The sequence below is a fragment of the Carassius gibelio genome, chromosome B19 (assembly GCF_023724105.1).
Source record: "Carassius gibelio isolate Cgi1373 ecotype wild population from Czech Republic chromosome B19, carGib1.2-hapl.c, whole genome shotgun sequence".
Lineage (NCBI taxonomy): Eukaryota > Metazoa > Chordata > Actinopteri > Cypriniformes > Cyprinidae > Carassius > Carassius gibelio.
In genome coordinates, this window is record NC_068414.1 from 12,732,332 (window position 1) to 12,757,433 (window position 25,102).

Consider the following 25,102-nt stretch of genomic DNA (forward strand, 5'->3'; position numbering starts at 1 on the left):
ATTAAAACTTATTAAACAAGATGCTCTTTATTTTTTATTATTTTTATTAATTATGTTATTTTTATAATCCTGTTTGTTGGGTTAGTTTTTAATTTAATTAATTAATCCCGTTAACTTTGATGTTGCAAGGTTAATTTATGTTGTTAATATTCTTATTGCTGACTGAGTTCTGTTTTATCTCTGTTGTTGTTTCTCTCCTATGGTTCTGTTTGAAATATTGGTATTGTGTTATGTATGTGTGTTTGTGTGTGTGTGTGTGTGTGTGTGTGGATGTATTTTGTGTTTGTATCCTCTCATGCTGTCTGCCCCTTATTATTCATATATTATACTTTATTTTTCTTAATTCTGCTTCTTTCAGTTTTTTTTTCTTTTCTTAAAGGATGGTTAATGGTCTTAAAATAATTAATGTAATAGAGGAGCTGAAACTTGATCAACTAAAAGCATGGCTTGTCTACAATAAACCTATCTGAAACCTGGTTATCTTCCACTTTTACTGATAATGATATTAGTTTAGATGATTACATGCTGTACAGAACAGATAGAGGCTCTAGATGAGGTGGAGTAGCCACATGTGTATCATTAAGATTACTGTCACAGGTGATTGTTCCAAAGGAGAAATCAGTACACTTTGAAGGCTTGTTTGTTAAGGTAATTCTTCATTAAAATACTCATTTAATAATTTGAAATATTAACAGATTAACAGAATTGTCCCTCAAAATCTATAAAGAAATTTATGTCAACTGTTTCCTCCTTAGGCACTAGTGAAATTATTCTGTTATGGTGATTTTAACATTAACTGGCAAGATCCTGCTTCAGCTACTGTGCGCCATCTTATTAATGGTTTGAACTTTTTAATGAGTCCACAAGAGTCGATATAAAATCAAGAAATCTTTGTTTCTGGATCTTGGTTATAGATTTGTGAAATCAGGTATCCTTTCGGACTGTTTCAGTGACCACTGCATTATTTATTGTGTCTTGAAAATCAATACTACTCATCTTCCACCTAAATTTATTAAGGTAAATACTACCAATTTATTTAATAGTGATAATTTGATGCATGCTTTCCATAATATTAATTTGAATAGACTAAACTTAACACCATTTGTTAATGATGCATGGGAATATTTTTCCACTGAGATTTTGAATATAATTAATAAACATTCACCGCTGAGAGTTATTAAGGTAAAAGACAATCATTCACCTTGGGTTAGTTGGGAATTGGTTGCTCTCTTTAAACCGAGAGATAGGGCCTGGGAAAGGAACCGTCTTACACAAGATATAGCTGACTGGGAGTCTTACAAGCACTTAAGAAATCCCTGTACTACTCAACTACTAGGAACGCCAAATCAAACTATTATAAAAACAGTTTTGCCAATAATTTTAATAACCCTGACAATTCTGTTAGCAAATGAACAATTTATTAGGTAAGCCTGTAAATAGGTAGCCTCTTCTCCTGGACAAATTACATTCTATTGTTGTTGACAGGCCTCCCTTCTCTGGTTCAACTCTTACCTTCATCACCGTCAACAATGTATTTTCTTTAGAGGCAGTCATTCAGATTCTAGAACTATAGAGAGAGGTGTACCACAAGGTTCTTCTCGTGGACCTCTTTTGTTTTCCATCTTCATTAATGACCTTCTTCTTACCTGCACCAATTGTAATATGCAGCTGTATGGCGAAGACAGGTTCCCACTGACCTTTTAAGCTCAAAGTCATGGACTCATTACCCCTTGTGGCTGTTGGGCAATTTAAATATCTTGGTCTCTGGCTAGATTGTATTCTTTCAATTAATACCCATATACACTCAATTACAAATAAACTTACTTATCATTTAAAAATACTTTATCAATTAGTTGCTTTCATTTTTTTTTTTTTTTTTTTTTTGTTCCTCCAGACGTCATTTTCATTGGTTATTGTTTATTTTCAAATGCATTCACTTCAGTTATCCTGATTACTTGAAACAATATTTAATCCCATTCAGCTCCTCGTATAGTTTAGGCCATGCAGATGGCATATCTTTTGTTGTCCCTAGAATCAATCAAGAAAGTGGCAAATATTAATTTAAATATAAAGCACCTTTTCATTGGAATAATTCGCCTGTCTCTATGCTATTCTCAACTTCCCTCCATATGTTTAAAAATGCTCTTGTACATCACCTTAAGAATATTTGTATTTGTTTTAGATTTCGGTTTACATATGTTTGTATATTTTATTTCAGTGGAATGTCATTGTTACATTGTTGAATAATTATTGAATTATTACTAATGTCAAAGATGCATACTCTTGTGGGGTTAGACAGCCCTCTGAGAGTTCTGTGTGTGTGTGGGTGATGACTGTGTTGTCTTGTTTTTGTACTGACTGTATTGTATTGATGTATTTACTGCACTGCTGTATCTGCTGCTTGTGTATGTATTTGTGAATATTGAGGACCCCTTGTCAACGAGATGATTCATCTCAAGGGGCTTATCCTCTTAATACATTTGAAAAAATTTGGATATAAATACTAAGTCATAATGTTATTCGGGTCGCACTCTGTAGCCATGACTGTCACCTTTTCTTGCAAAAAAAAAAAAAAACTCTTCAAAAGACTTTTGTCTCATACATTCATTGAAATAGAAAATTGCAGCGACAGTTTGCTGTCAGAAGTGGGATATCTTGAGGGTTTTCGTCTGGACCCGAGAGCTGACAAGACTGATTATGGACTTTGTAGTTTCAGCCCTACTCTGCATAAAAGTTCAGGGAGAGGACCAGAGGGACTGATATCATCTAAATGAACTCAGTGGCAACAAATTGAGAAAAAGTGGAAGTAGACTTTAATTTTATGAAACTTGGGATGTTTGTTGTGGGATTAACTCCCAGTGAGGTCTGTGTTTGCTCCTAGTCGATTAAGGTTATTTTTAAGAGCAAAATTGAGATCGACCAGTCTAGCTGATCAAGAGTTATTTTCAAAAAGAAGAGTGAGATAAATTGACACTAATTCAGGGTTAATTTCTGAAAAGGAAATTGACATTAAATGTTGTTGATCAAGAGTATTTTTTCTAAGAAGAAAACTGAGATTGACTAATGGTAGGCAAGAGTATTTTGTGAAATAAAAAGAAAATTACTGCTAAAGAGCAAGAGTTATTCTCTGAAAAAGAAAAGTGAGATTCATTTATAGGGATCAGAGATCATTCAGCGTATTGAGCTGAAACCACCTCGGAGAAGTCTGACGTGGGTGGCATAGAGCAATAGGCGCCTGGGACACAGAATATGAAATTGGAGTGGGAAAAAACAATTAGAGCAAACAAAGCAATGGTAAATATGATAATCCCATCTATTGTCAAATTCATTAAATGCTAAATGTATATGGCTATAAATGTCTGACAAGGGTTTACTTTTTTTTTATTAAGCATCATGTGTTCCCTGTTTGTGGAAAACTTAGTTGTAAAGTTTAAAAATATATATATGGGTTAAATAATAGTGTATAAGTGGAAAAGATCTGACTCTCGATAACAGATCTCTGTCCTTTTTTTTTTAGATGGGTTAAAAAAGACATGAAACAGGAAAACGTATGGGCTCTTGTTGTGGCCTTCACACACTCATTTGACAGCTTGTGGTTAGAGTGAAGCTGTAGGATGTTAGAAGAGACAAGGGTCTCATGAAACAGATGCAAAGCTGCTTTCATTGTCTACTTTTCATGCAGTTCCACTGGCATTATTTGAGCCTTCAAATGAAAATTGATGAATAGCTATTACATGGAATGCCGATTTACAGATCTTAGGGTTAGTGAATCATTTTTGTGTTTCTAATTGAATATTGTGTATTAAAGGTGTATGTTTTAATTTTTTTCCATGTATCGTGATAAAAGGTCAGGCTTTGAATTAATAGTTTACAAAAATAATTAAATTCTGCCCTCATTTACACACCCTCATATTGTTTCAAACGTATGAATTTTATGTTCAACACTGACAATAAACAACATTGCATAGAAAAGATACATAACACACAGAAGTGGTGTGCACATCACATGAACCCAAATTTGGGCCAGGTGCAAGACAACTGGATATGCAATCAATAAATACAAAAATGCAGTCTGCACACTGAAAAATACTGCTCCATACAAAAGTGTATTTAATTATTTACAAGGCAACGTTTCGACCCTCAGGTCTTCATCAGGCACAATCTCAATAAGTGAGGAACACCTTTAAATACATAACAGGTGCTCACCTTAATTAGACTTCCTCACTTAGAAGTCATGTGACAGAAACAAATCATGTGACAGAAACAAATCATATGACAAACACTCAAAAAACAACATCAAATAACTTGAAAATCATATAACAAACACTCAAAATGCAGCATCAAATAACTTGAAAAAGACAAACATATGAAAATATTTATAGAAATGGCTTGATATCAAAATCCTCATTCAACCCTAATGGTGACAAAGTATTTAGAGAATAAATCCAAAAACATTCTCTCTGTAATAATTTCTTCTCATAGTCTCCACCTCTTGATGGTTTGGTTACCTTTTCTATACCGATGTACTTTAACACACTGACATTATGACCCATTTGCCTAAAATGAGACGCAATGGGACTGCGCATATCACCGGTCCTAATGTTGCTGCGATGTTCACAAATACGAATACGTAATTGTCTGGATGTTTTACCCACGTAGGCAAGACCACACGGGCAGCGAATTAAATAAATAACATGGGTTGAAGCACATGTGATAGTGCCTCGTATCGGAATGTCGCGACCAGTGCGTGGATGACTAAAAGAATTACATTTGTGTGTGAAAGCGCACTGAGCACAATTGCCACACCTGTAGTTACCTGGAGGAAGAGATGGAATACCTTTCATGCGTGCAGGATATTCAGATTTTACCAACCAATCACGGAGGTTATTTTGACGTTTAAAAACTAATTTAGGACTGTTTTTAAAAACGCCAGACAAACTAGGATCACTAGAAATAATATGCCAGTGTTTTTTTAAAATTCTACGAAACTCCGCACCCAAAGATGAGTACTTCGTTGTGCAAATGGGAGCATTGAAGGCCTGCGTTTTGTTGTTGCTTTTGTTTTGTAAACACTGCATTTGAGATGTATCATTCAACTTCTGTTTGGCATTTTCTATCCATTCCATACGGTAACCACGATTCAGAAATCTTTTAGTTAACTGATTAGATTGGTAAGTGTAAGATTCATCCGTGCTGCACACTCTACGCACACGTTTAAACTGACTGATAGGCAAACTCTTAACTAAAGGTCTAGGATGGAAACTATCCCCTCTCAAAATGGTATTTCGATCCGTAGGTTTACGATATAGATCGGTATGAAGTTTGCCGTCACATTTGTATACTCTAACATCAAGAAAACTGATGCTAACAGAGTCATATTCCATAGTAAAATTCACATGCTCATTCCTTGAATTAAGATAATTTAGAAATAACATCATCTCTGCAGGTGTAGCCTTGGTAATCATAAAAATGTCATCAATATACCGTTTGTAGAACAAAATCTTAGGAAAAAAGAAATTTGACTCATTCAAAATAAAATCATTTTCAAAAATTCCCATATACAAGCAAGCATAGTTTGGTGCCATTTTACTACCCATTGCAGTACCTTTGATTTGTAAATAAAAATCGTCCTGAAAACGAAAAAAGTTCTTAGTTAAGACAATGTTCGCTAAGTCCAATAAACATGCTGTGCTGGGTTTTTCATCTGCAGGTCTTTTTGTTAGAAATTGTTCTAAAGCACCTAAACCATCAATGTGAGGAATATTTGTGTATAAGCTCTGAACATCAAAGGTGGCCAAGAGCACATCATCTATAGCAAAATCAACACAAAATAGTGATTCAATAAAATCCATAGAGTCTCTGACATAGGAAGACAACATTGGTACAAAAGGTTTTATAAAATAATCCACATAAGAGGAGATGTTTTCAGTAAGAATACCAATGCCACTCACTATTGGACGGCCTTTTAAAGGGGTGTCTAATCCTTTGTGAACCTTAGGCAGAGTATATATAATGGGTATTATTGGAAAGTCTACCTTAAGGAAATTATATTCATTTTTGCTAAACTCCCCATTCTCAAAATGGGATAACAACTTGGAGTCAATGCAGGTTTTAAATTTATTGGTAGGATCAGCAGGTAAAGATTGATAAAAAGTATGGTCATTCAATTGTCTACGAATCTCTTGTTCATAATCCGAAGCACGTTGAAGTACAATCGCGCCACCCTTATCTGCAGGACGTGTTTGTCATATGATTTGTTTCTGTCACATGATTTGTTTCTGTCACATGACTTCTAAGTGAGGAAGTCTAATTAAGGTGAGCACCTGTTATGTATTTAAAGGTGTTCCTTACTTATTGAGATTGTGCCTGATGAAGACCTGAGGGTCGAAACGTTGCCTTGTAAATAATTAAATACACTTTTGTATGGAGCAGTATTTTTCAGTGTGCAGACTGCATTTTTGTATTTATTGATAGAAAAGATACATCCCAGCGAATAAGTCCATTTTAATTTTCATATTTGGGTAAACTGTTTTAGCATGCATATATCTTCCCAGCTTGAAACAGAGCAGTACAAAAAATAATAATAATTTAAAGAACGGTATATTGTTGAGAAAAAAACTCCCCAGTAAAAATAAGGTTTAATGCATTTTATTAAAGCAATGGAATCAATTTAGTATTTTGCACTTCATTCATTTGTGTTTTATGGGTAAGAAAAATGTCCATAAAATTATTGATATCCTAAAAGAAAATTAACACACTGTAAAAAATTTAAATAACTGGAATAATTTGTTAAATTACAACACAGTTTAATGCAAGATTCTGTTTTATGGATTTTTATACAGTGCACTATATATATATATATATATATATATATATATATATATATATATATATATATATATATATATATATATACTAGTGGTGGGCCATTCTTGGCGTTAATGTGCTGCGTTAACGTGAGACTCTTATCGGGCGATAATCTATTCTCAAAATTGGGTTGAGAGCTGGGTCTATACTACGCGAGCAATGATTAGCCCCTGGTCTAATGCACCACCTGGCTTGAGAAACCCCTTCTCAAAGACTTAACGTTACTTTTAGTTATTATTTTATTTGGGTAGCACACATATTCTGAATGCTTTAGGCAGAATTCAAATGAGCCATTTTAATCTGGATGAATCAAGATTAATTCCAAGTTTACAGTTAGATTAATCTAGATTATAATTTTTTTTTATCTATGCCCAACACTAATACACACACACACACAAACACACACACACACACACAGTTGAGGTAAAAAGTTTGCATCTCCCTTGCAGAACCTCAAAATGTTAATTATTTTCCCAAAATAAGAGGGGTCATATGAAATGCATGGTTTATTTAGCAATTCAGTACTGACCTGAATAAGAGATTTCACATAAAAGCAGCAATGCCTGATTGATTTTGAGATCCATCTTTACACACTGAGGACAAGTGAAGGACTCATATACATCTATTACAGAAGGTGCAAACACTCAATTATGCTCCAGAAGTAAAAGCCATGCATTAAGAGCCAGGGGTGAACACTTTTAAATAGAATAAAGATGTGTACAACTTTCTTATTTCAAGATTCAAGATTTTGTTTGTCACATACATGTTTGTATGGAGACTAATCATGTATGCATGTATGCAACTAGGCATGTAGACAGGCTGTTATCCTTTTAAGTTAATATGCCCACTCAATAAAATGAATATCTAAATGATCACAGAGACCTCAATACTTGGTACACCACACACAATTACGGTAACAATCAGTGAATAGTGTTTGATTATGAATGGATCATTTTGAGTAGAAAATAAACTCCATGTGTCACAAAACAGTATGTTACTAAAACAAACGACAAATAACAACTTAACTAAACAACTAACAACAAAAAAAAACATAAAACAGTGTACATTTTTTATTATTCATTATTCCATTGCATGGTGGGAAATATGGGATTTTAACTTTGATATTTACTTAAAGAATCCTTGTAAACATAACAAACAGTTCCAAGTAAAATATACTTATGAGTTTTAACTTTCATTTCTACCTAGGCAGATCCATTTGAATTTACTTATGTATTTAAGTAAAATAAATAAAAATGAAACCTCAAATAGCTTATTGAATTAAACATGATATTTTGAAGTAAAAAGACAAAATAGTATTTGTTTGTAAAATTTACTTAACTGATGCTATATTTATTTAAAAGTTTTAAAAAAATCTCTTTTTACAGTGTAACTGTACTACGTTAATAGCCAAACAATAGCTTCAAACTGGATTTAAAGGTCATAGGTTAATTTGTTACAGATTTTGTAAATGTGATCAAATCTGTCTGCTTAGAATTTTTATTAACCAACAGATGATTGAAAATGTATTTATACAATTTTTGGCCCTGCAAAATATTTGTAATAAAATAATTTGTAACTGTACAAGCATTCAGCAAGTGCATATTATTTTTCACCTATTTAGCAAAGTCTGTTCTAACTCCACCTTAAAATGCTAAATTACTTATTGCATGTCTTTCTGGAATATGTAAGCAGTCATACTGAAACTGTCTTTATATTTTTATTTGGAAAGTAATGAATAGATCGATGAATGAATAAATAAACAAGCAATAGGATGGCACATTAGATTGTTTTTTTATGCTGTGCAATCTAGACCATTATTCAGAAAAAAAATCTAGTTTAACATGTCCCACTTTATGTTAGATGGCCTTAACTACTATGTACTTGCATTTAAATTAATCATTTGTTACTTTCATGATCTCTAGCAAGAGTGCTCATAAGTACAACTAGGCACTCCTTTCTATAAAATGTTTATAAAGTGTACTTATTGTGGAAATAATATACTTTAAAAAAACAAACATAAATGCAAATTAAATATGTTATTTGTGCTGCTTAAGTGCATTGCAATAAATTTCAAATTTTTCACATTTTAAAGTTCTATTAAATGCAATAAGTTGAACTTTTGAGTGATTTTGATTGAAGGGGGGGGCTACAATGTTGTTTCATGTATTCAGGGTTGTTCACAGTGTTAAAGAGATGGATTCTCATGCTAAACATGGCCAAAGTTTGAAAAAAATATTTAGAAGAATGACTGAGAATTTCTGTGCCGAAAATCTTACTTCCGGGTTGGTACAAGTTTCGGCTGGTTTTCGATTGTGGATCTAATGACGTAGATGAGAAAGGAACCAGTGATGCACGGGTCAATGTATAAACAACCCACACCCGATCGATGTTTTCAACTAACCTGCCCTGAAATAGCAAGGAGACATTAATTGTTTAGTAATAAACTGGTGTTTTCTGTGTCACTGCTAAGATGAAGTTGACGATGTGGACTCGCATAATCAGAGAGTAACCTATTTATTTTGGTTTGAATATTTTAGTTTAAAAGTAGACATTTCAAGCTTTCTGTAATATATTGCCTATATTTATTTTCAAACCCACCGACTAAAAGATTAAGACACTACATGACCCAAAATATCACCCAAAGTTTCTTCAACTTTTTTCTTAGCTATTTCAGAATCTGGAAAAATGACTGGGGCAAACTTGTTACTGCAGTTGGTAGAGCGATGAATGAGTGTGATGTACGCAGTGTTGGGAAAGTTCACTTTCTACATGAACTAGTTCAAAGTTCAATTCACAAATTTTAAAATGAACTAGTTCAGTTCATAGTTCAAACTACAAAATTTTGAACTAAGTTCACACAGTTCCAAAAATGAACTAGTTCATAGTTCTTTTTTTCCTTATGTTGCTGTGAGCTATTATTTTTCAAAATTATTGCAATAGCCCATATAGAATCACAGACAGCAATTATTTTATCAGTTTTAACAATGAAGCTATGCGTCAGATTTCATCTTCATGTCATATCCAATTTTGAATCCTTATCCAACCAGGGTTTACATTAGCATTGAGGGGACAGCTCTTCCCCCTTGTTGTTTAATGCTTTGTCTCCCATTCTCACCGACCTTGTCATAAACATCATAAAATTCTTTTAAATGATCATACGCCTTCTTGCTACATGCTGCTGTCGCCTCCATGTTTATTTTTTTTTTTTTTTTTTATGACACGTCACGCATGCAACGGACGATGGTGCGACACTGGTGGCTGGTGTTGCCAGATTGGTTGTTTTTCCGCTACATATTAAGACCTGTTTATGGTGTGTTTTAGCCGGGTTTTCGCCTGGAAGGCTCTATAGAAATCTGGCACCATATTGAACGAAGTTAACCTGAGAGAGCGTGCCGTTCACAGACACCAGAATGAACGAGTTCACAGTAACGTTCATCAGGCATTAATACAGCACGTTCAGTTCACGTTCGGCCAAAATATGAACAAGTTCATGAACTATCGTTTAATGAACGCGTTCAGGCACAACACTGTACGGCATGATAAATGCTCGTCACTTCTGTTGCCGAAACTTTGTCAGCCTGTGGGCCATTTGGTTTATTGAAAAATGATTGCACTGATTTGCATGTTTCTTGATTAGGCTATGTACTTTTTTTCTGTGGTACTCACATGCACCATGTCGCTTCACATCGTATTCTCCACCATGTCCCACAGAAAAACTGCTTTTGCATAAAATGCAAAAAGCTCACTCTGCTTCGCCATCTACAGGTCTTAACCAAGAGTATGTTGCGGTCCATTCGCTATTAAAAGTGCATCTTCTCTTTTTCGTGGCCACACTGGCCATGGCTGCTTAACCTGACCGAACAGTGCACGCTCTCCAATTGTTGACAATGTTGAGGAGGTGTTCGTGCACCAGTCAACAGTTTGATTGACATACGACTCAGCCTATCAACTAATGCTTTTATTGCTCTCCTCTGAACTACTGGACATAAGTTAACAGTACGCCTATGGATGTATTCATGTATTTATTAGGCAGGGTCAAATGAAAAAGCTGGACAGATGCTCAATTTGCTTGAGGTGGGACAAAGGGAAAAATTGCTGTACAGTACAATGTAAAGCGGGACAGGTGGTCACTCTATTAGTGCCAGTTATTGAGCCAATAAAGTGTAGGCCTATGTATTTCAAAATTGTGTCTAGTACTATATAAATTACAAAGGTTTCATTGGCATCTTTATTTCAAATGACCCCACCAACCGAAAGGAACTCCTTATATGAGGATTTCTTTCGGAAAAGCACGCCCACGCACACACTGACCAGAGGAGAGCGACACCGCGCACATCAATGCGCTTCAAAATCGTCGGCAGCGCTGCATAGGATTTATTCGAGAATGATCCAAATAAGTGCATTTTTGGATGTGAGGGAAAGTTTACCGTGTTCATCTTCCCCAAGAACCCAGCGTTACATGAACAGTGAATGCAGTGTGTTTTTCCAGGGCAGCAGCGGAGTGTATTAAGTGCCTTTGTGTGTTCTGATCATTTCAGTGAAGAACGTTTTATAAAAGAGGCCCGAGTCGATGCTGGATTTGCACGTCGTTTGCTATTAAAACATGGAGCCGTCCTTGTGATAAAAGACATTCATTTAAGTACAATTGATACTCAAGATTAACATTAAATTAGGGGAAACTGTGTATGTTATGTTCCCTTTAAACAACTTAAGTGGGATTTAACTGGGACTTTTTAGTACATCTTTATACGTACAATCATATGTTCATAATTGCCTCTAGTGCCTTTAAAATATGGTTAAAGTGTACTACTAATGTACTGACAAGCAATTAATGTGAATGTCAGTTAACAATACACTTAAGTGTGAATTAAATGTAATGTTTTTGACCACAAAAATGCATATTATTTCTACTTAATTTCAAATATATTACAGTTTAAAATTACATTAATTGCAATTAGTTTTACTTTTGAGTGATTTTTGAACCACTTAAGTGGGACTTTAGTATATTTTATGTGATTTGAAATATGGTAAATATGTACTTCTAAATAAGCAATTAATGTGAACTAAAATATACTTCAATGTTATATAAATCTGGAAATGAAGATGAAATTTAGTATATTAAATAGGCAATGCAAGGCAAGTTTATTTATATAATCACATTTCGTACACAATGGTAATTCAAAGTGCTTTACATAAAAGAAAGTAAAATAATACTGAAAAAAAAATTTAATAATAAAACTTTTACAATTATAAAAAAATTACTTATTTAAAATGAATTTAAAACAGTTAGAAAATGATTTTACATAAAATAAAATAAAAGAATATGTAGTGCAATCAGTTCGGACATTGCACAGTGCTCATTCAATAAATGCACATATAAACAGATGAGTTTTAAGATCTCTTCTGGAAGCTGATTCCAACTGCGGGCAGCATAGTAACTAAAGGCGGACTCCCCTTGTTTTGTGTGAACCCTTGGTATTTCTAACTGACTTGATCCTAGTGATCTGAGTGCTCTGTTAGGTTTATATTCAGTGAGCATATCTGAAATATATTTCGGTCCTAGGTCATTTAGTGACTTATATACGAGTAAAAGTACTTTAAAATCAATCCTAAATGTAACTGGAAGCCAGTGTAAGGACTTCAGGACTGGTGTGATATGCTCAGATTTTCTGGTTATAGTCAGAATCCTGGCAGCAGCGTTCTGGATGAGCTGCAGCTGTCTAATGGTCTTTTTGGGAAGGCCGGTGAGGAGCCCATTACAATAGTCCACCCTGCTGGGGATGAAGGCATGAACTAGTTTCTCCAAGTCTTGAATTGAAACAAAAGATCTAATTTAGTTACTGCTTTGACATGACTACTGAAACTAAGGTCTGTCTCCAGAATCACACCAAGATTCCTGACTTGATTTTTAGTTGTTGACCCCTAGAGTCAAGGTATGCATTCACCTTGAGAACTTCATCTTTGTTTCCAAATGCAATGAGTTTTTGTCAGTTTTTTCCTTGTTTAACTGAAGAAAGCTCTGGCACATCCAACTATTAATTTCATCAATACATTGGCAGAGGGAGTCAGTGGGGCTGTAGTAATTTGAAGATAAGGCTAGGTAAATCTGGGTATCATCAGCATAGCTGTGATAGGCAATTTGGTTCTTTCTCATTTTTTGACTTAGTGGGAGCATATACAGGCTAAACAAGAGCGGTGCAAGAATTGACCCTTGTGGGACTCCGCATGTCATGGACGCCCACTTAAGCGAATATCATTTATTATCTTAATGAGTGCTGTCTCTGTGCTGTGATGCGGTCGAAAACCAGATTGAAAATTTGTCCAGGTATCCATTTGAGTTTAAGTATTTGTTCAGCTGATTGAAAACTACCTTTTCTATAATTTTGCCTATAAAAGGAAGATTAGATATTGGTCTAAAATTGCTCTAAATGGTGTTATCAAGATTGCTATGTTTCAGGAGGGGCTTAACAACTGCAGTTTTTAAGGAGTTTGGAAATGACCCAGAAAGAAGTGAGGTGTTCACCACTTCTAAAAGATCTGCTTCTAAGCAGTTAAGCACACTTTTGAAAAAAGATGTGGGAAGTGTGTCAAGATAGCAGGTTTACGATTTTAGGTGCTGCAGTATGTCTTTCAGAATTTTGCAATCAATTGCTTCAAAAATAGACATAGTATCTTTTTGATATTGTGGCCTAATCTGTCTGACCTCTGCATTTCTTGAGGATGTGCTAATCGCCTTCCTGATATTGATGATCTTCTTAGAAAAGAAGGAAGCAAACTCATTGCATTTGCTGTCTGATAGCATTTCACTGGGAATCTGACTTGGGGGTTTGTCAGTCTCTCAACAGTGGCAAAAAGAGTACGAGTGTTATTTAAGTTACTGTTTATAAGGTTTGAGAAGAAATTCTGTCTAGCTGTGGCTAGTTTCACATTAAAAGAATGAAGGCTGTCTCTATAGATGCTATAGTGAATTTCAAGTTTTGTCTTCGGCCACAACCACTCTGCTTTTCTGCATTGTCTTTTCATAGTCTGAACTGCTGTTGATCTTCTCCAAACTGATTTCTGTTTGTTTTTTTTTACTGACTATTATTTAAGCAATATCTTCAATAACATTCTTAACTTTTGAGTTAAAGGAATCAAGGAGAGTATCAACAGAGTTTGCAGAAATGCTTGGTGTTAAAGATACAGCCTCCATAAATAGTACACTTGTGTTCTCGTTAATGCATCTCCTTCTGACAGAGACCGATCTAGATTCAGTTGTAGCAGACATCAAAATATCAAAGAAAATACAAAAGTGATCAGATAGTGCTATGTCCTTAATAACAATGGATGAAATGTAAAGACCCCTACTGATGATTAAGTCTAGAGTGTGTCCACCTTTCTGTGTGGGTCCATGCACATGCTGAGTCAAGTCAAAAGTGTTTAGAACCATTATCATTTCTTTTGTAGTTTTGTTTTCTGCATTATTTTTGTGAATATTAAAATCCCCTGCAATAGCAATCCCTAGATATTCAAAAGACAAGTACTGACCAAATGACACTTGCTTGCATTGATAGACAACTTTAAATAAAGCAGCTACACCTCCACCTCTCCTAACAGTCCTGCAGACACTCATGTAAGTGAAGTTAGGAGGGGCTGCTTCACTAAGGACTGTTGCACTGCAGCTGTCTTCAAGCTATGTTTAAAATCCAGATTGTTTGTGGTTATAAAGTCATTGATTAGAGATGATTTATTTTTTAGTGAGCGAATGTTTAAAAGTGCAAACTTGATGGCTGTGCGTTGTGTCTTTACATCAATCTTAGTTTGATGCATAATAGATGAGTTTGCCCTTCGGCTTGAGATGGCCTTAGACTTTCTATCACTTGATTAAAATGAAATAGAGAAAGCTACTGGCACACTGGGTTCCCGCTTGTTCTGTAGGCATTTGTGAATGTTGGTGTTATTATAGCGGGGACCCGACACATATCACATATATTGGTTCACCTTCAGCAGAAAGAGGGTTTGGGCCCTGGCATTGAGGCAGTGGTCGAAGAGCTCTCGCAGGATCAGGGACCACAGGCTTTGGTGGTTGTGGGGCCCGCCGTTTTTTTGTTGATATCTGTGGGCTTGCAGCAAATGAGCGGGAGAGTTTAGTCCCAGCATACACCAATTCCTCCATTTTCTGTGAAAAGCACAGAAGTGGAGATGTTGGAGAGAGGGATAATGTGTCTGGTGAGATGGGCTGTGTCTCTGGTGTTTCCGGTGGCTGTGATGTGTTGTCCTGGCTTCCCTGCCTGTTTTCCAGAAAGTCTTCCTTGGGTGCTGAAACTTGTAGCTGCTTTGATACATCACAGTCAGTCTGTGAGGAGCTCTGTGGGCAGGGCTCAGTCGGGATAGTGTCTATCAGCAGTGCTTGTTTTGGCTGCATGGTGTTATCAGTGTCCTTGTGGTATATGTCAACCACATGATGACTCGTTCCCAGTGTGTGTGTGCTGAATGGATTGACAAACTCTGCTGAAGGATGATGGAGGAAAAAGTAGATATTGTCCTTAAACACTCTAGCACCAAGTTTGTTTGGGTGGAGGCCATCCAGTTTAAACAATTGTCTATGGCCCCAGAAAAGATAGAAGTTGCCAATGAAATTCACTCCTTTTTTATTACAAGATCTTTGTAGCCATGTGTTCAGCCCAAGCAACCGTGAAAACATATTTGTTCCCCTTGCTGGGAGTGGTCTACTGATGAACGACTGAACTTTGAGTCTTCGAAGTGTTTCAAAGAGTTCAATGAAGTCCTTCTTAAGGAGTTCTGACTGCTCTTTCCGAATATCATTCTTCCCTACATGGATGATGATTCGATTTGCAGTCTTGTGCTTTATGCAATGTTCTGAAGTTCCTTGACGACATCAGAGACCGTTGCTTGAGGAAGGCAACATGTTGTTGTAGTCCTGCTACAGATGTTTCTGATAACAGAGTCACCCACTATCCGAGTCCTTGGCTCGGCTGCGCTCTGAGCTCGACCTTGAGCGCCAGTTAGTAGTGGTGTTAGCTGCTGGCTGATCCACTAGATGTTTAATCACATTTGGGGATTCCTCACCCACATTCATTAATGCTTCAAATCTGTTCTCAAGATGTATAGGGGGTGGTTGAATGCCAGTAATTTACAAGCCTTGTCATAGTCTAATCTGGGGTAGAGGAAGCTACGGCAGCAATACAAGAAACTCGTGACAATCTGATGCCTCGTGTACCTTTGGATTTCGCTCCCTGTTTGTGCCATCGATTAGTGTGGCGATCAGTTTCAGCTTGTTCCTCTACACTTGGTATAAACTGTTGAGATTCAGAAGATTCATGGTCCATGACGACGGTCTGCTAAGTGTTCCGTCTGTTCATGCATCAAGTAGATCCAACAGGAGGCATTTTTTCTCTCTTCTGTTTGGTAGGCAGTTGTTTTCCCGTCTCCGGAATGTAAGCTGCTGGCAGTGGGAGGCAAAGTTTTCTTTTTGTAGTATTATTCCAGTCCCAAAGAGTTTTTAGTTTTAGCATTTGTGCCAAAAATCTGTTGTTTGAGCACTGTGCTGATCTGCTGATGTAGAAATCTTACAAAAATCAGAGAAAAGTACAGAAATAAGAAGCAAAGCGCAGAGTAGTAAGCTAGAACGTCCGAACGGTTGCTAAACCGGAAGCGATTATAATAATAATAATAATAATAATAATAATAACCTCTTAATAACCTAGTTACAATCAACGCACAAACACAAAATGGGAAACCATAGGGGTGCTCCGATCACGATCGGCCGATCGTTAATGCGCATCTCATCAGTAAAGCCGGTTCTCTAATCAGCGGTTAATTCCATCAGGTGCGTGATTTCACATAGAGAAGCTGTTACTACACAGAGCCGTTGTTAATAGAGAAGATGCGCAAATCCACTTCATTTTCAAAGTTTTTTGGCGCATCTTCTCAGTTAACAACGGCTCTGTGTAGTAACAGCTGCTCTATGTGAAATCACGCACCTGATGGAATTAACCACTGATTAGAGAACCGGCTTTACTGATGAGATGCGCATTAGAGGTCGGCCGATCGTGATTGGAGCACCCCTTGAAAACCATCTACATTTATTGACAAAATCTCTAAAACAAATACACAAAAATGCTTTTTGCTGATGCACAAGAAAAACTCAACACAGTTACAACACTTCACTTTCACCATCAAAGAAAACATCATTCTGTAAGATGTACTGTATAAGCCTGTTTCCTCATTGGGGAACTAAAAATGTCCACAAGGTCAAAATTTAGTGGTATTTCTATACTTGTGGAGTCATTTGGTTGCCATAGGATTACTAACACACAAACAGACACACACCTAATACAAAAAAAAATAATAAAATAAAGAAAAGTATCATTCCATGTACAACAACTGAGACCTTATTGTAAAACATTACCAATGGAAAATTGCACTGACTGATCTTTAATACCAGTGCCTTTGTTTTGTCTTAAGATGCACACCAGTAATGTTTTTTCTTAAGGCATGTTAATAAAAGTTACTTAAATGTCCTTAATGTTACCTAAATGTTACTTAAATGATTCTGGCTTAATATAAGCCCTGTCTGTGAAAACAGGCCATTAGTTTTCAAACCTTTACTAGCACCAGCACTAAGTTTATAATTAATTTTATTGGAGTACACTGTATAAGAAAGAAGTGTATTGAAGTTTATGTTTATTAATTGTATTTATGCACATAGTATATATTATATACTAAATAGTATTACATTTAAAAACATGAACAAATGTAATTTCGGAGAACACACTTAAGTTGAAATTAAAATCAATTATTTTACATGTGCTTTAGTATATTGATAGATATATAAAAATAAGTGTACTTATTTAAAACACAATAAAATCATATGTTTAATGTATGTTTAAGTAATACTTAATTAGACATTTTCATAATTTAATTTCATAATTGCCTTTAATTTAAATTATATGATATTATCTGCAAATGCACTTTTAAAAAAGTATACTTTTCAGATTTGAAGTACTTTTAATACATTTAAACGCACACTTCTTTTTCACTAGGGCAGTGACAGTAATCGTTTGAGTCCTGCAGAATGTCTATCGTTCCACTCACAGGGTGTACTCTGACCCAGGCCACTGTTTGACAGAATGACTGCACCTCACTCAGCTGGCAGTACATGGTCACTCTTTCACCCGATCTCACTTTCACTGATGGGGGAAACTGATAATCCGTTCCCGATATCGCTGCAAATAGATTCAAACCATAAAATGTCAATAATGCAACAGTCTCCTAAATGCTACATTGCTAGTCTTAAATTTAAAATTAAAATTAAATTTATGCATTTAGCAGACGCTTTTATCCAAAGCGACTTACAGTGCATTCAGGCTATCAATTTTTACATATCATGTGTTCCCGGGGAATCAAACCCCCAACCTTGCGCTTGCTTGCTTGCTAACACAGTGCTCTACCAGTTGAGCTACAGGAACACTAGTTCATACAAGATCATACATAAATCATACAAGATTTAGGTACAAACTGATATGCATAAATACTGTAAGCTTACCTTTTGCCAAAATTAAGTCAAACAAGAGCAGAAAAAGGAGGTTATACATGATGTCTGATGACTTTACAGCAGTGTTGTTTTTGGCAACCCTTTTAGTTTTAGTCTTAGTCTTTTGGACGAAAATGCTTTTTAGTTTTAGTCACTTATAAACTTGATAGTTTTAGTTAGGGGTGCTCCGATCACGATCGGGCGATAACAATAACTGTTACTACACAGAGCCGTTGTTAACTGAGAAGATGCACCAAAAAACGCTGAAAATGAAGTGGATTTGCGCATCTTCTCTATTAACAACGGCTCTGTGTAGTAACAGCTGCTCTATGTGAAATCACGCACCTGATGGAATTAACCGCTGATTAGAGAACCGGCTTTACTGATGAGATGCGCATAACGATCGGCCGATCGTGATCGGAGCACCCCTAGTTTTAGTCAAGTTTTAGTCGACGAAAACGCAAAAAAGTTTTATTCAAGTTTTAGTCAATTTTTGTAAAAAACTAAAAATTAGTCTTTAACAAATTAATTTAGGTTAAAAAGTATTGGAAATGGACTTAGGTTTGACAGGTTGTAACGAGTGTTGCCATTCATAAAAGAACAGTTAACCTTAAAAGCTTTGCATAATAAACTAGACTTTCTCATTGATGGAGATGCAGTGCTGCCAAGCTGTACTTCATGGTCGCATTGGGCAGAAACCTTTTATCCACATATTTCAAGTTATATTTTTTTCCATTAATTGATGCTCTTCTAAAATTTCAGCACATTGCCTAGTTTCACCAGTAATGACATTAATAAAGGAATGGTTTAAAGTTTAAACAGCAAAAAACTTTAAGCTACTACAACATTACACACAGATAAAGTGGTAACAGTGGAGTCACTGTTTTACTCCAAAAAAGCCAGGAATAAAAACATTCTTTCTTTGGCAATTGTGGCTTTATTTGAGAAATTGCTAAAGTGCAATGAACAACGTGCCCAAAATATAAGCTATTGAGGAACACATACTTATGCTCTACAACTTGTGCTTCAACTTGTCTGCCAGTGCAACAACAAGATGCATATTATTTGTAAACACAAACATCATACAACCCTGTCTAATAAAAGTGTCACAAACATTCAGGGATGCAAACACATGTATGGTCAAAAAAGAGAGAGTTATCGAAGCCCTCACCCCACAGCAAATATCACAATTTTATATTTATATATGAATGTCAAGAGCTAAGAAGTGTATGTATTTACAGTATTGTTCAAAATAATAGCAGTACAATGTGACTAACCAGAATAATCAAGGTTTTTAGTATATTTTTTATTGCTACGTGGCAAACAAGTTACCAGTAGGTTCAGTAGATTCTCAGAAAACAAATGAGACCCAGCATTCATGATATGCACGCTCTTAAGGCTGTGCAATTGGGCAATTAGTTGAATTAGTTGAAAGGGGTGTGTTCAAAAAAATAGCAGTGTGGCATTCAATCACTGAGGTCATCAATTTTGTGAAGAAACAGGTGTGAATCAGGTGGCCCCTATTTAAGGCTGTTGAACACTTGTTGAACATGCATTTGAAAGCTGAGGAAAATGGGTCGTTCAAGACATTGTTCAGAAGAACAGCGTACTTTGATTAAAAAGTTGATTAGAGAGGGGAAAACCTATAAAGAGGTGCAAAAAATGATAGGCTGTTCAGCTAAAATGATCTCCAATGCCTTAAAATGGAGAGCAAAACCAGAGAGACGTGGAAGAAAACGGAAGACAACCATCAAAATGGATAGAAGAATAACCAGAATGGCAAAGGCTCAGCCAATGATCACCTCCAGGATGATCAAAGACAGTCTGGAGTTACCTGTAAGTACTGTGACAGTTAGAAGACGTCTGTGTGAAGCTAATCTATTTTCAAGAATCCCCCGCAAAGTCCCTCTGTTAAAAAAAAGGCATGTGCAGAAGAGGTTACAATTTGCCAAAGAACACATCAACTGGCCTAAAGAGAAATGGAGGAACATTTTGTGGACTGATGAGAGTAAAATTGTTCTTTTTGGGTCCAAGGGCCACAGGCAGTTTGTGAGACGACTCCCAAACTCTGAATTCAAGCCACAGTACACAGTGAAGACAGTGAAGCATGGAGGTGCAAGCATCATGATATGGGCATGTTTCTCCTACTATGGTGTTGGGCCTATTTATCGCATACCAGGGATCATGGATCAGTTTGCATATGTTAAAATACTTGAAGAGGTCATGTTGCCCTATGCTGAAGAGGACATGACCTTGAAATGGTTGTTTCAACAAGACAATGACCCAAAACACACTAGTAAACGGGCAAAGTCTTGGTTCCAAACCAACAAAATTAATGTTATGGAGTGGCCAGCCCAATCTCCAGACCTTAATCCAATTGAGAACTTGTGGGGTGATATCAAAAATGCTGTTTCTGAAGCAAAACCAAGAAATGTGAATGAATTGTGGAATGTTGTTAAAGAATCATGGAGTGGAATAACAGCTGAGAGGTGCCACAAGTTGGTTGACTCCATGCCACACAGATGTCAAGCAGTTTTAAAAAACTGTGGTCATACAACTAAATATTAGTTTAGTGATTCACAGGATTGCTAAATCCCAGAAAAAAAAAATGTTTGTACAAAATAGTTTTGAGTTTGTACAGTCAAAGGTAGACACTGCTATTTTTTTGAACACACCCCTTTCAACTAATTGCCCAATTGCACAGCCTTAAGAGCGTGCATATCATGAATGCTGGGTCTTGTTTGTTTTCTGACAATCTACTGAACCTACTGGTAACTTGTTTGCCACGTAGCAATAAAAAATATACTAAAAACCTTGATTATTCTGGTTAGTCACATTGTACTGCTATTATTTTGAACAATACTGTATATAGCCTACACTATACACAAATAATATACAATTAAATTATGCTAATTTTAAATGTATTGTGTAGGCTAAGTATAAAAATATAGGCTTTTAATAATCTTTCAGTGTGCAAAAGCATGATATTATGAAACGCTTCAAAACATTGCGCACAAAGCGTGTATGCACATCGCGGGTGCAGAATGATGTGCTCAGAGCAACATGGAGTCACAGTGTGCTGCGCTGCTCAAGTGTGCATTTAAAAGTACGTGTACCCCGCCCCAGGTGCAGCCCCGCCTCGAACTGCAGGCTGCAGCCAGGTGCTTCTCCAAAATAGGCAGAAATTACATGCATTGTTAACGTCAGACTTATAATCATTTTCGTTCTGTCTCGTCTCGTCAACAAAAACTCGAAAACGTCTCATGTTTTAGTCACATTAGAGCAATTTTTAGCTAGTCATCATCGCGTTATCGTCATTTTTGAATTTGCTGAGTATGATAAATAACACACCTTTTCCTGCATATCCATGTTTGTTTCTTCAGCTTTTTATGAAAACTGTTAGGCTCAGTTAGATTCTGAACTGATAAACTTCTGACATATTATATAACTCACCATTACAAAATTTCAGATCGAACCATAATCCTATCACTACAGTTATTGTTATTTAGGAAGCACTATAAAACTGAAATTAAAATTTTACATTTGCAGTATAATATTTACAGTATAAAATGTACAGCAAAATATGGTAACAACATTTTAGGTTTTTCAGGAACTCACTTAATTTTACAGATGTCATTAACTGAAATCATGTTAATATACCAAATTACTAAAGTTGTTTATTTAACTTTACAATATACTGACCTGAAAAACACTGGTGGTAAATTGACATGATGAATCAAAGTTCATCACAGTGACCCAGTAGTGCACAACACAACAAAATCACCAAAACAAAGCACATATAAGTAATTTTGGTGTGTTCAGGGGCATAGCAGCCATTTTAAAAGTGGGGTGGGGGGGGGGGGGGCAGCTGTATGGTGATGTGACCCAAAACTGATGTTTATAATAATAAATTCTAAATAGAATACCAATTGGCATTTTACAGCACCCAAGTGGCAATTTTGGGAACATGCCATGACAGCTTGGAACCTATTTTTGTGAAATCCTACTCAAAATTAAAAAAATACTGCAGGACTTTGAGACCAATGTGAGACCATCTCTACTTCATTTTTATGAAATAAAGATATTTTATGATATATACAATATTTCAGTTCCTCATTTGAACAGTAACTTTTCTTACTTCTTAACAGTTAGACAAAAACAATTGTTGAATGACTATACAGATTACATCTACAGTAATTTTATACAACATACATTTTATGAAAATATATCAATAAAACCTAAATCAATGTATTTACAAGTTTTTTAATATTTTAAAGATACCATTTCCATAGTTAAACAACTTCACAAGTTTTTCATTAGATGTATATTTAGCAACCCATTAATAGCCTACAATACAGCAGTTAACACTATTATAACACACAGCCTTTATAAAACAAATTTTATTTAAGTTTGAACATAAAATAGTAAATGTTATCTTTTACTTCTAGCAAATATCATTTATTTTATTATACAGATCCTATTTAAACTGAACTGACCTAGACGATGACTCTGCATTCAATAATAAAATGTCTTTAAATGGAAATTGAGTGTTTAATCTTGTCATTATAAATTACTCTATTCTCCCATTTGATACTGTTCAGTGCTTTGACACAATCTGTATTATTAAAAGTACTATATAAATAAAGGTGATTGATTGTTGATCTTTTGTTTAATGGAATTAAGGAATTAGTCAGTCTTTTGTTCGTTATCTGGCTCAGCTCTGTGTTCATCTTCAGTTCTCTCTTCACAGCAGTTCAGTCAGTGTACTGTTTGAGTAAATGAATTACTCCGGGATATTGGCTTGTTTTAACTCAGAGGGAGTGTCAGCCACGTTAAAAAAGTTAACAGCTTAAGTCATTTGTGGATTAATGCGTATTGGAGACGCGAAACCATGTATAACGATTCAGTTCGATTTGGTAAACTGGTTCAAAAAGATCCGGTTACATCGAATGACTCGTTCACAAATCCGGATATCACAAACTGCTTTGTTTTGAACTCTCTCACAAAAGAAACGGAAGAGAAGACAATGCTGAATAAAGTCGTAGTTTTCGCTATTTTTGGACCAAAATGTATTTTCGATGCTTCAAAAAATTTTAACTGGAATAATCTTTTTGCGAATCCTGCATTAAACTGAGTGAAATTGAGGAAGTTGTCCTCAGCAAGCTGTCCTCAGCAAAATGTGCTGCACATAGTTTTACATGTGGATTATAATTTTCGGGAACCGAGTTAAACATAAATTGTAACCATTAATCTCCAAGTACAGCGTCCCTGGGAAGCCCAAACAAAGATGATAGGACTCCGAGATGAAAATAACAGCGTTAAAACGACATGGCAAACACAAAGACAGCTCTTCCTTTTTCTCCGTCGGAGCGCAACAAGACCATGCCACCCTTTTTGTGAATTCATGTGGGTGGAGGTTAGACAAAAAACTGTTTTAGTGATGTCATTACTGCAGGAACTAGAGGGATGTATTCCAAACGGGTCGTTTTTTTGTAGGTGAATTCTGTTAAATAAAATATCTCGCTTGGCATTGAACTTTGAGCTTTAGAATTTTACAGATATTATTTATACTCTAACAACAACATTACACACTAACTAAAGTTTAAAACATGGGATCACGAAGAAAGGGACCTTTAAACTATGATCCGAAGATAAACCGAGGTCTCACAGGTTTGGAACGACATGAGGGTTATTAATGACATAATTTAGATTTTTGGGTGAACTATCCCATCAACACACTGAATCCGGCGACGTGACGAGGTCCACACGGGTTCTGTTGTCTCTTGATGTAACAGTAGGTTAAATCATAACATGAAAACTTTATCGCGTGAATCGTGTCATACTATAATATACTTACAGTGTGTGTTTGAAAAAGGATGTAACGTTAATGGTCCTTTGCTTTTTTCTGGGGTGCATTTTATCCCAGACGGCCTAATAGCAAAGTGAAAGAACAAACTAAAATTAAGAAGAGCAACAAGAGATTGTGCTCTACTGGGCCACCATACTTTTCCATAAGCTGAGCTAAATATTAAAAGGGGGGTGAAATGCTCATTTTCACTCAATATCCTGTTAATCTTGAGTACATATAGAGTAGTACTGCATCCTTCATAACTCCAAAAAGTCTTTAGTTTTATTATATTTATAAGAGAAAGATAGTCTGTACCGTTTTTTCCCGGAAAAACACAAGCTGCGGTTCCAACACACGATCGTGACCCTTTTTCGTTGGGACTGCATTATCCTTAAGAAATAAACGATATGCAAATCCGGCATCAAACTGGGCCTTGTTTGTAAAACAAGCATCTTCGAAATGCATGGAACAAACAAAAACACTTGCACAACTCAGTTGATGCTCTGTAAAAATAAACTCCATCCACTGGTCCCTTAATGCTGTTTTTTTTTTTTTTTTTTTGTAATCTGTGCAGGTTTGTCTTGCCCTGGCAACCAAAAACACACTTCTTTTGTGACATTTGGCTCTCTCGCTCTGATCATTGAATGTCTCTGCTGTCAGTGCTCTGCTCTATGGGAACGCGCGATCTTCCGGGAGAAGTGCCCTTAGGACCCACATAAGGAAATTCCGCTCCATCTAACGTCACACAGACCCATACTCGGAAAAAAACTTGTCCTTCGAACGCAAACCACAGAAAAGGTCTGTGGCATGGAAGGATGGATACATGACAGTACGCGTCCCTCAGGTCGATA

At 35.9% G+C, this 25,102-nt stretch overlaps 1 protein-coding gene across 2 annotated transcripts in view; it reads left to right on the top strand.

Annotated features, from left to right (window-relative positions):
- The window catches only part of LOC127979099 (E3 ubiquitin/ISG15 ligase TRIM25-like), a 45,838-nt gene that overhangs the window by 10,668 nt on the left and 10,068 nt on the right, over positions 1–25,102 (top strand). The window contains exon 5 of one of the 2 annotated variants that reach the window (XM_052584244.1): positions 1–962. This exon is cut by the window's left edge and continues 1,473 nt beyond it. The exons of the other annotated variant lie outside the window; for it this stretch is intronic. The gene's annotated coding sequence lies outside the window, so the exon portion shown is untranslated. Of the gene's footprint in view, positions 963–25,102 lie in introns of those variants that run through there. 2 annotated transcript variants of the gene reach the window in all.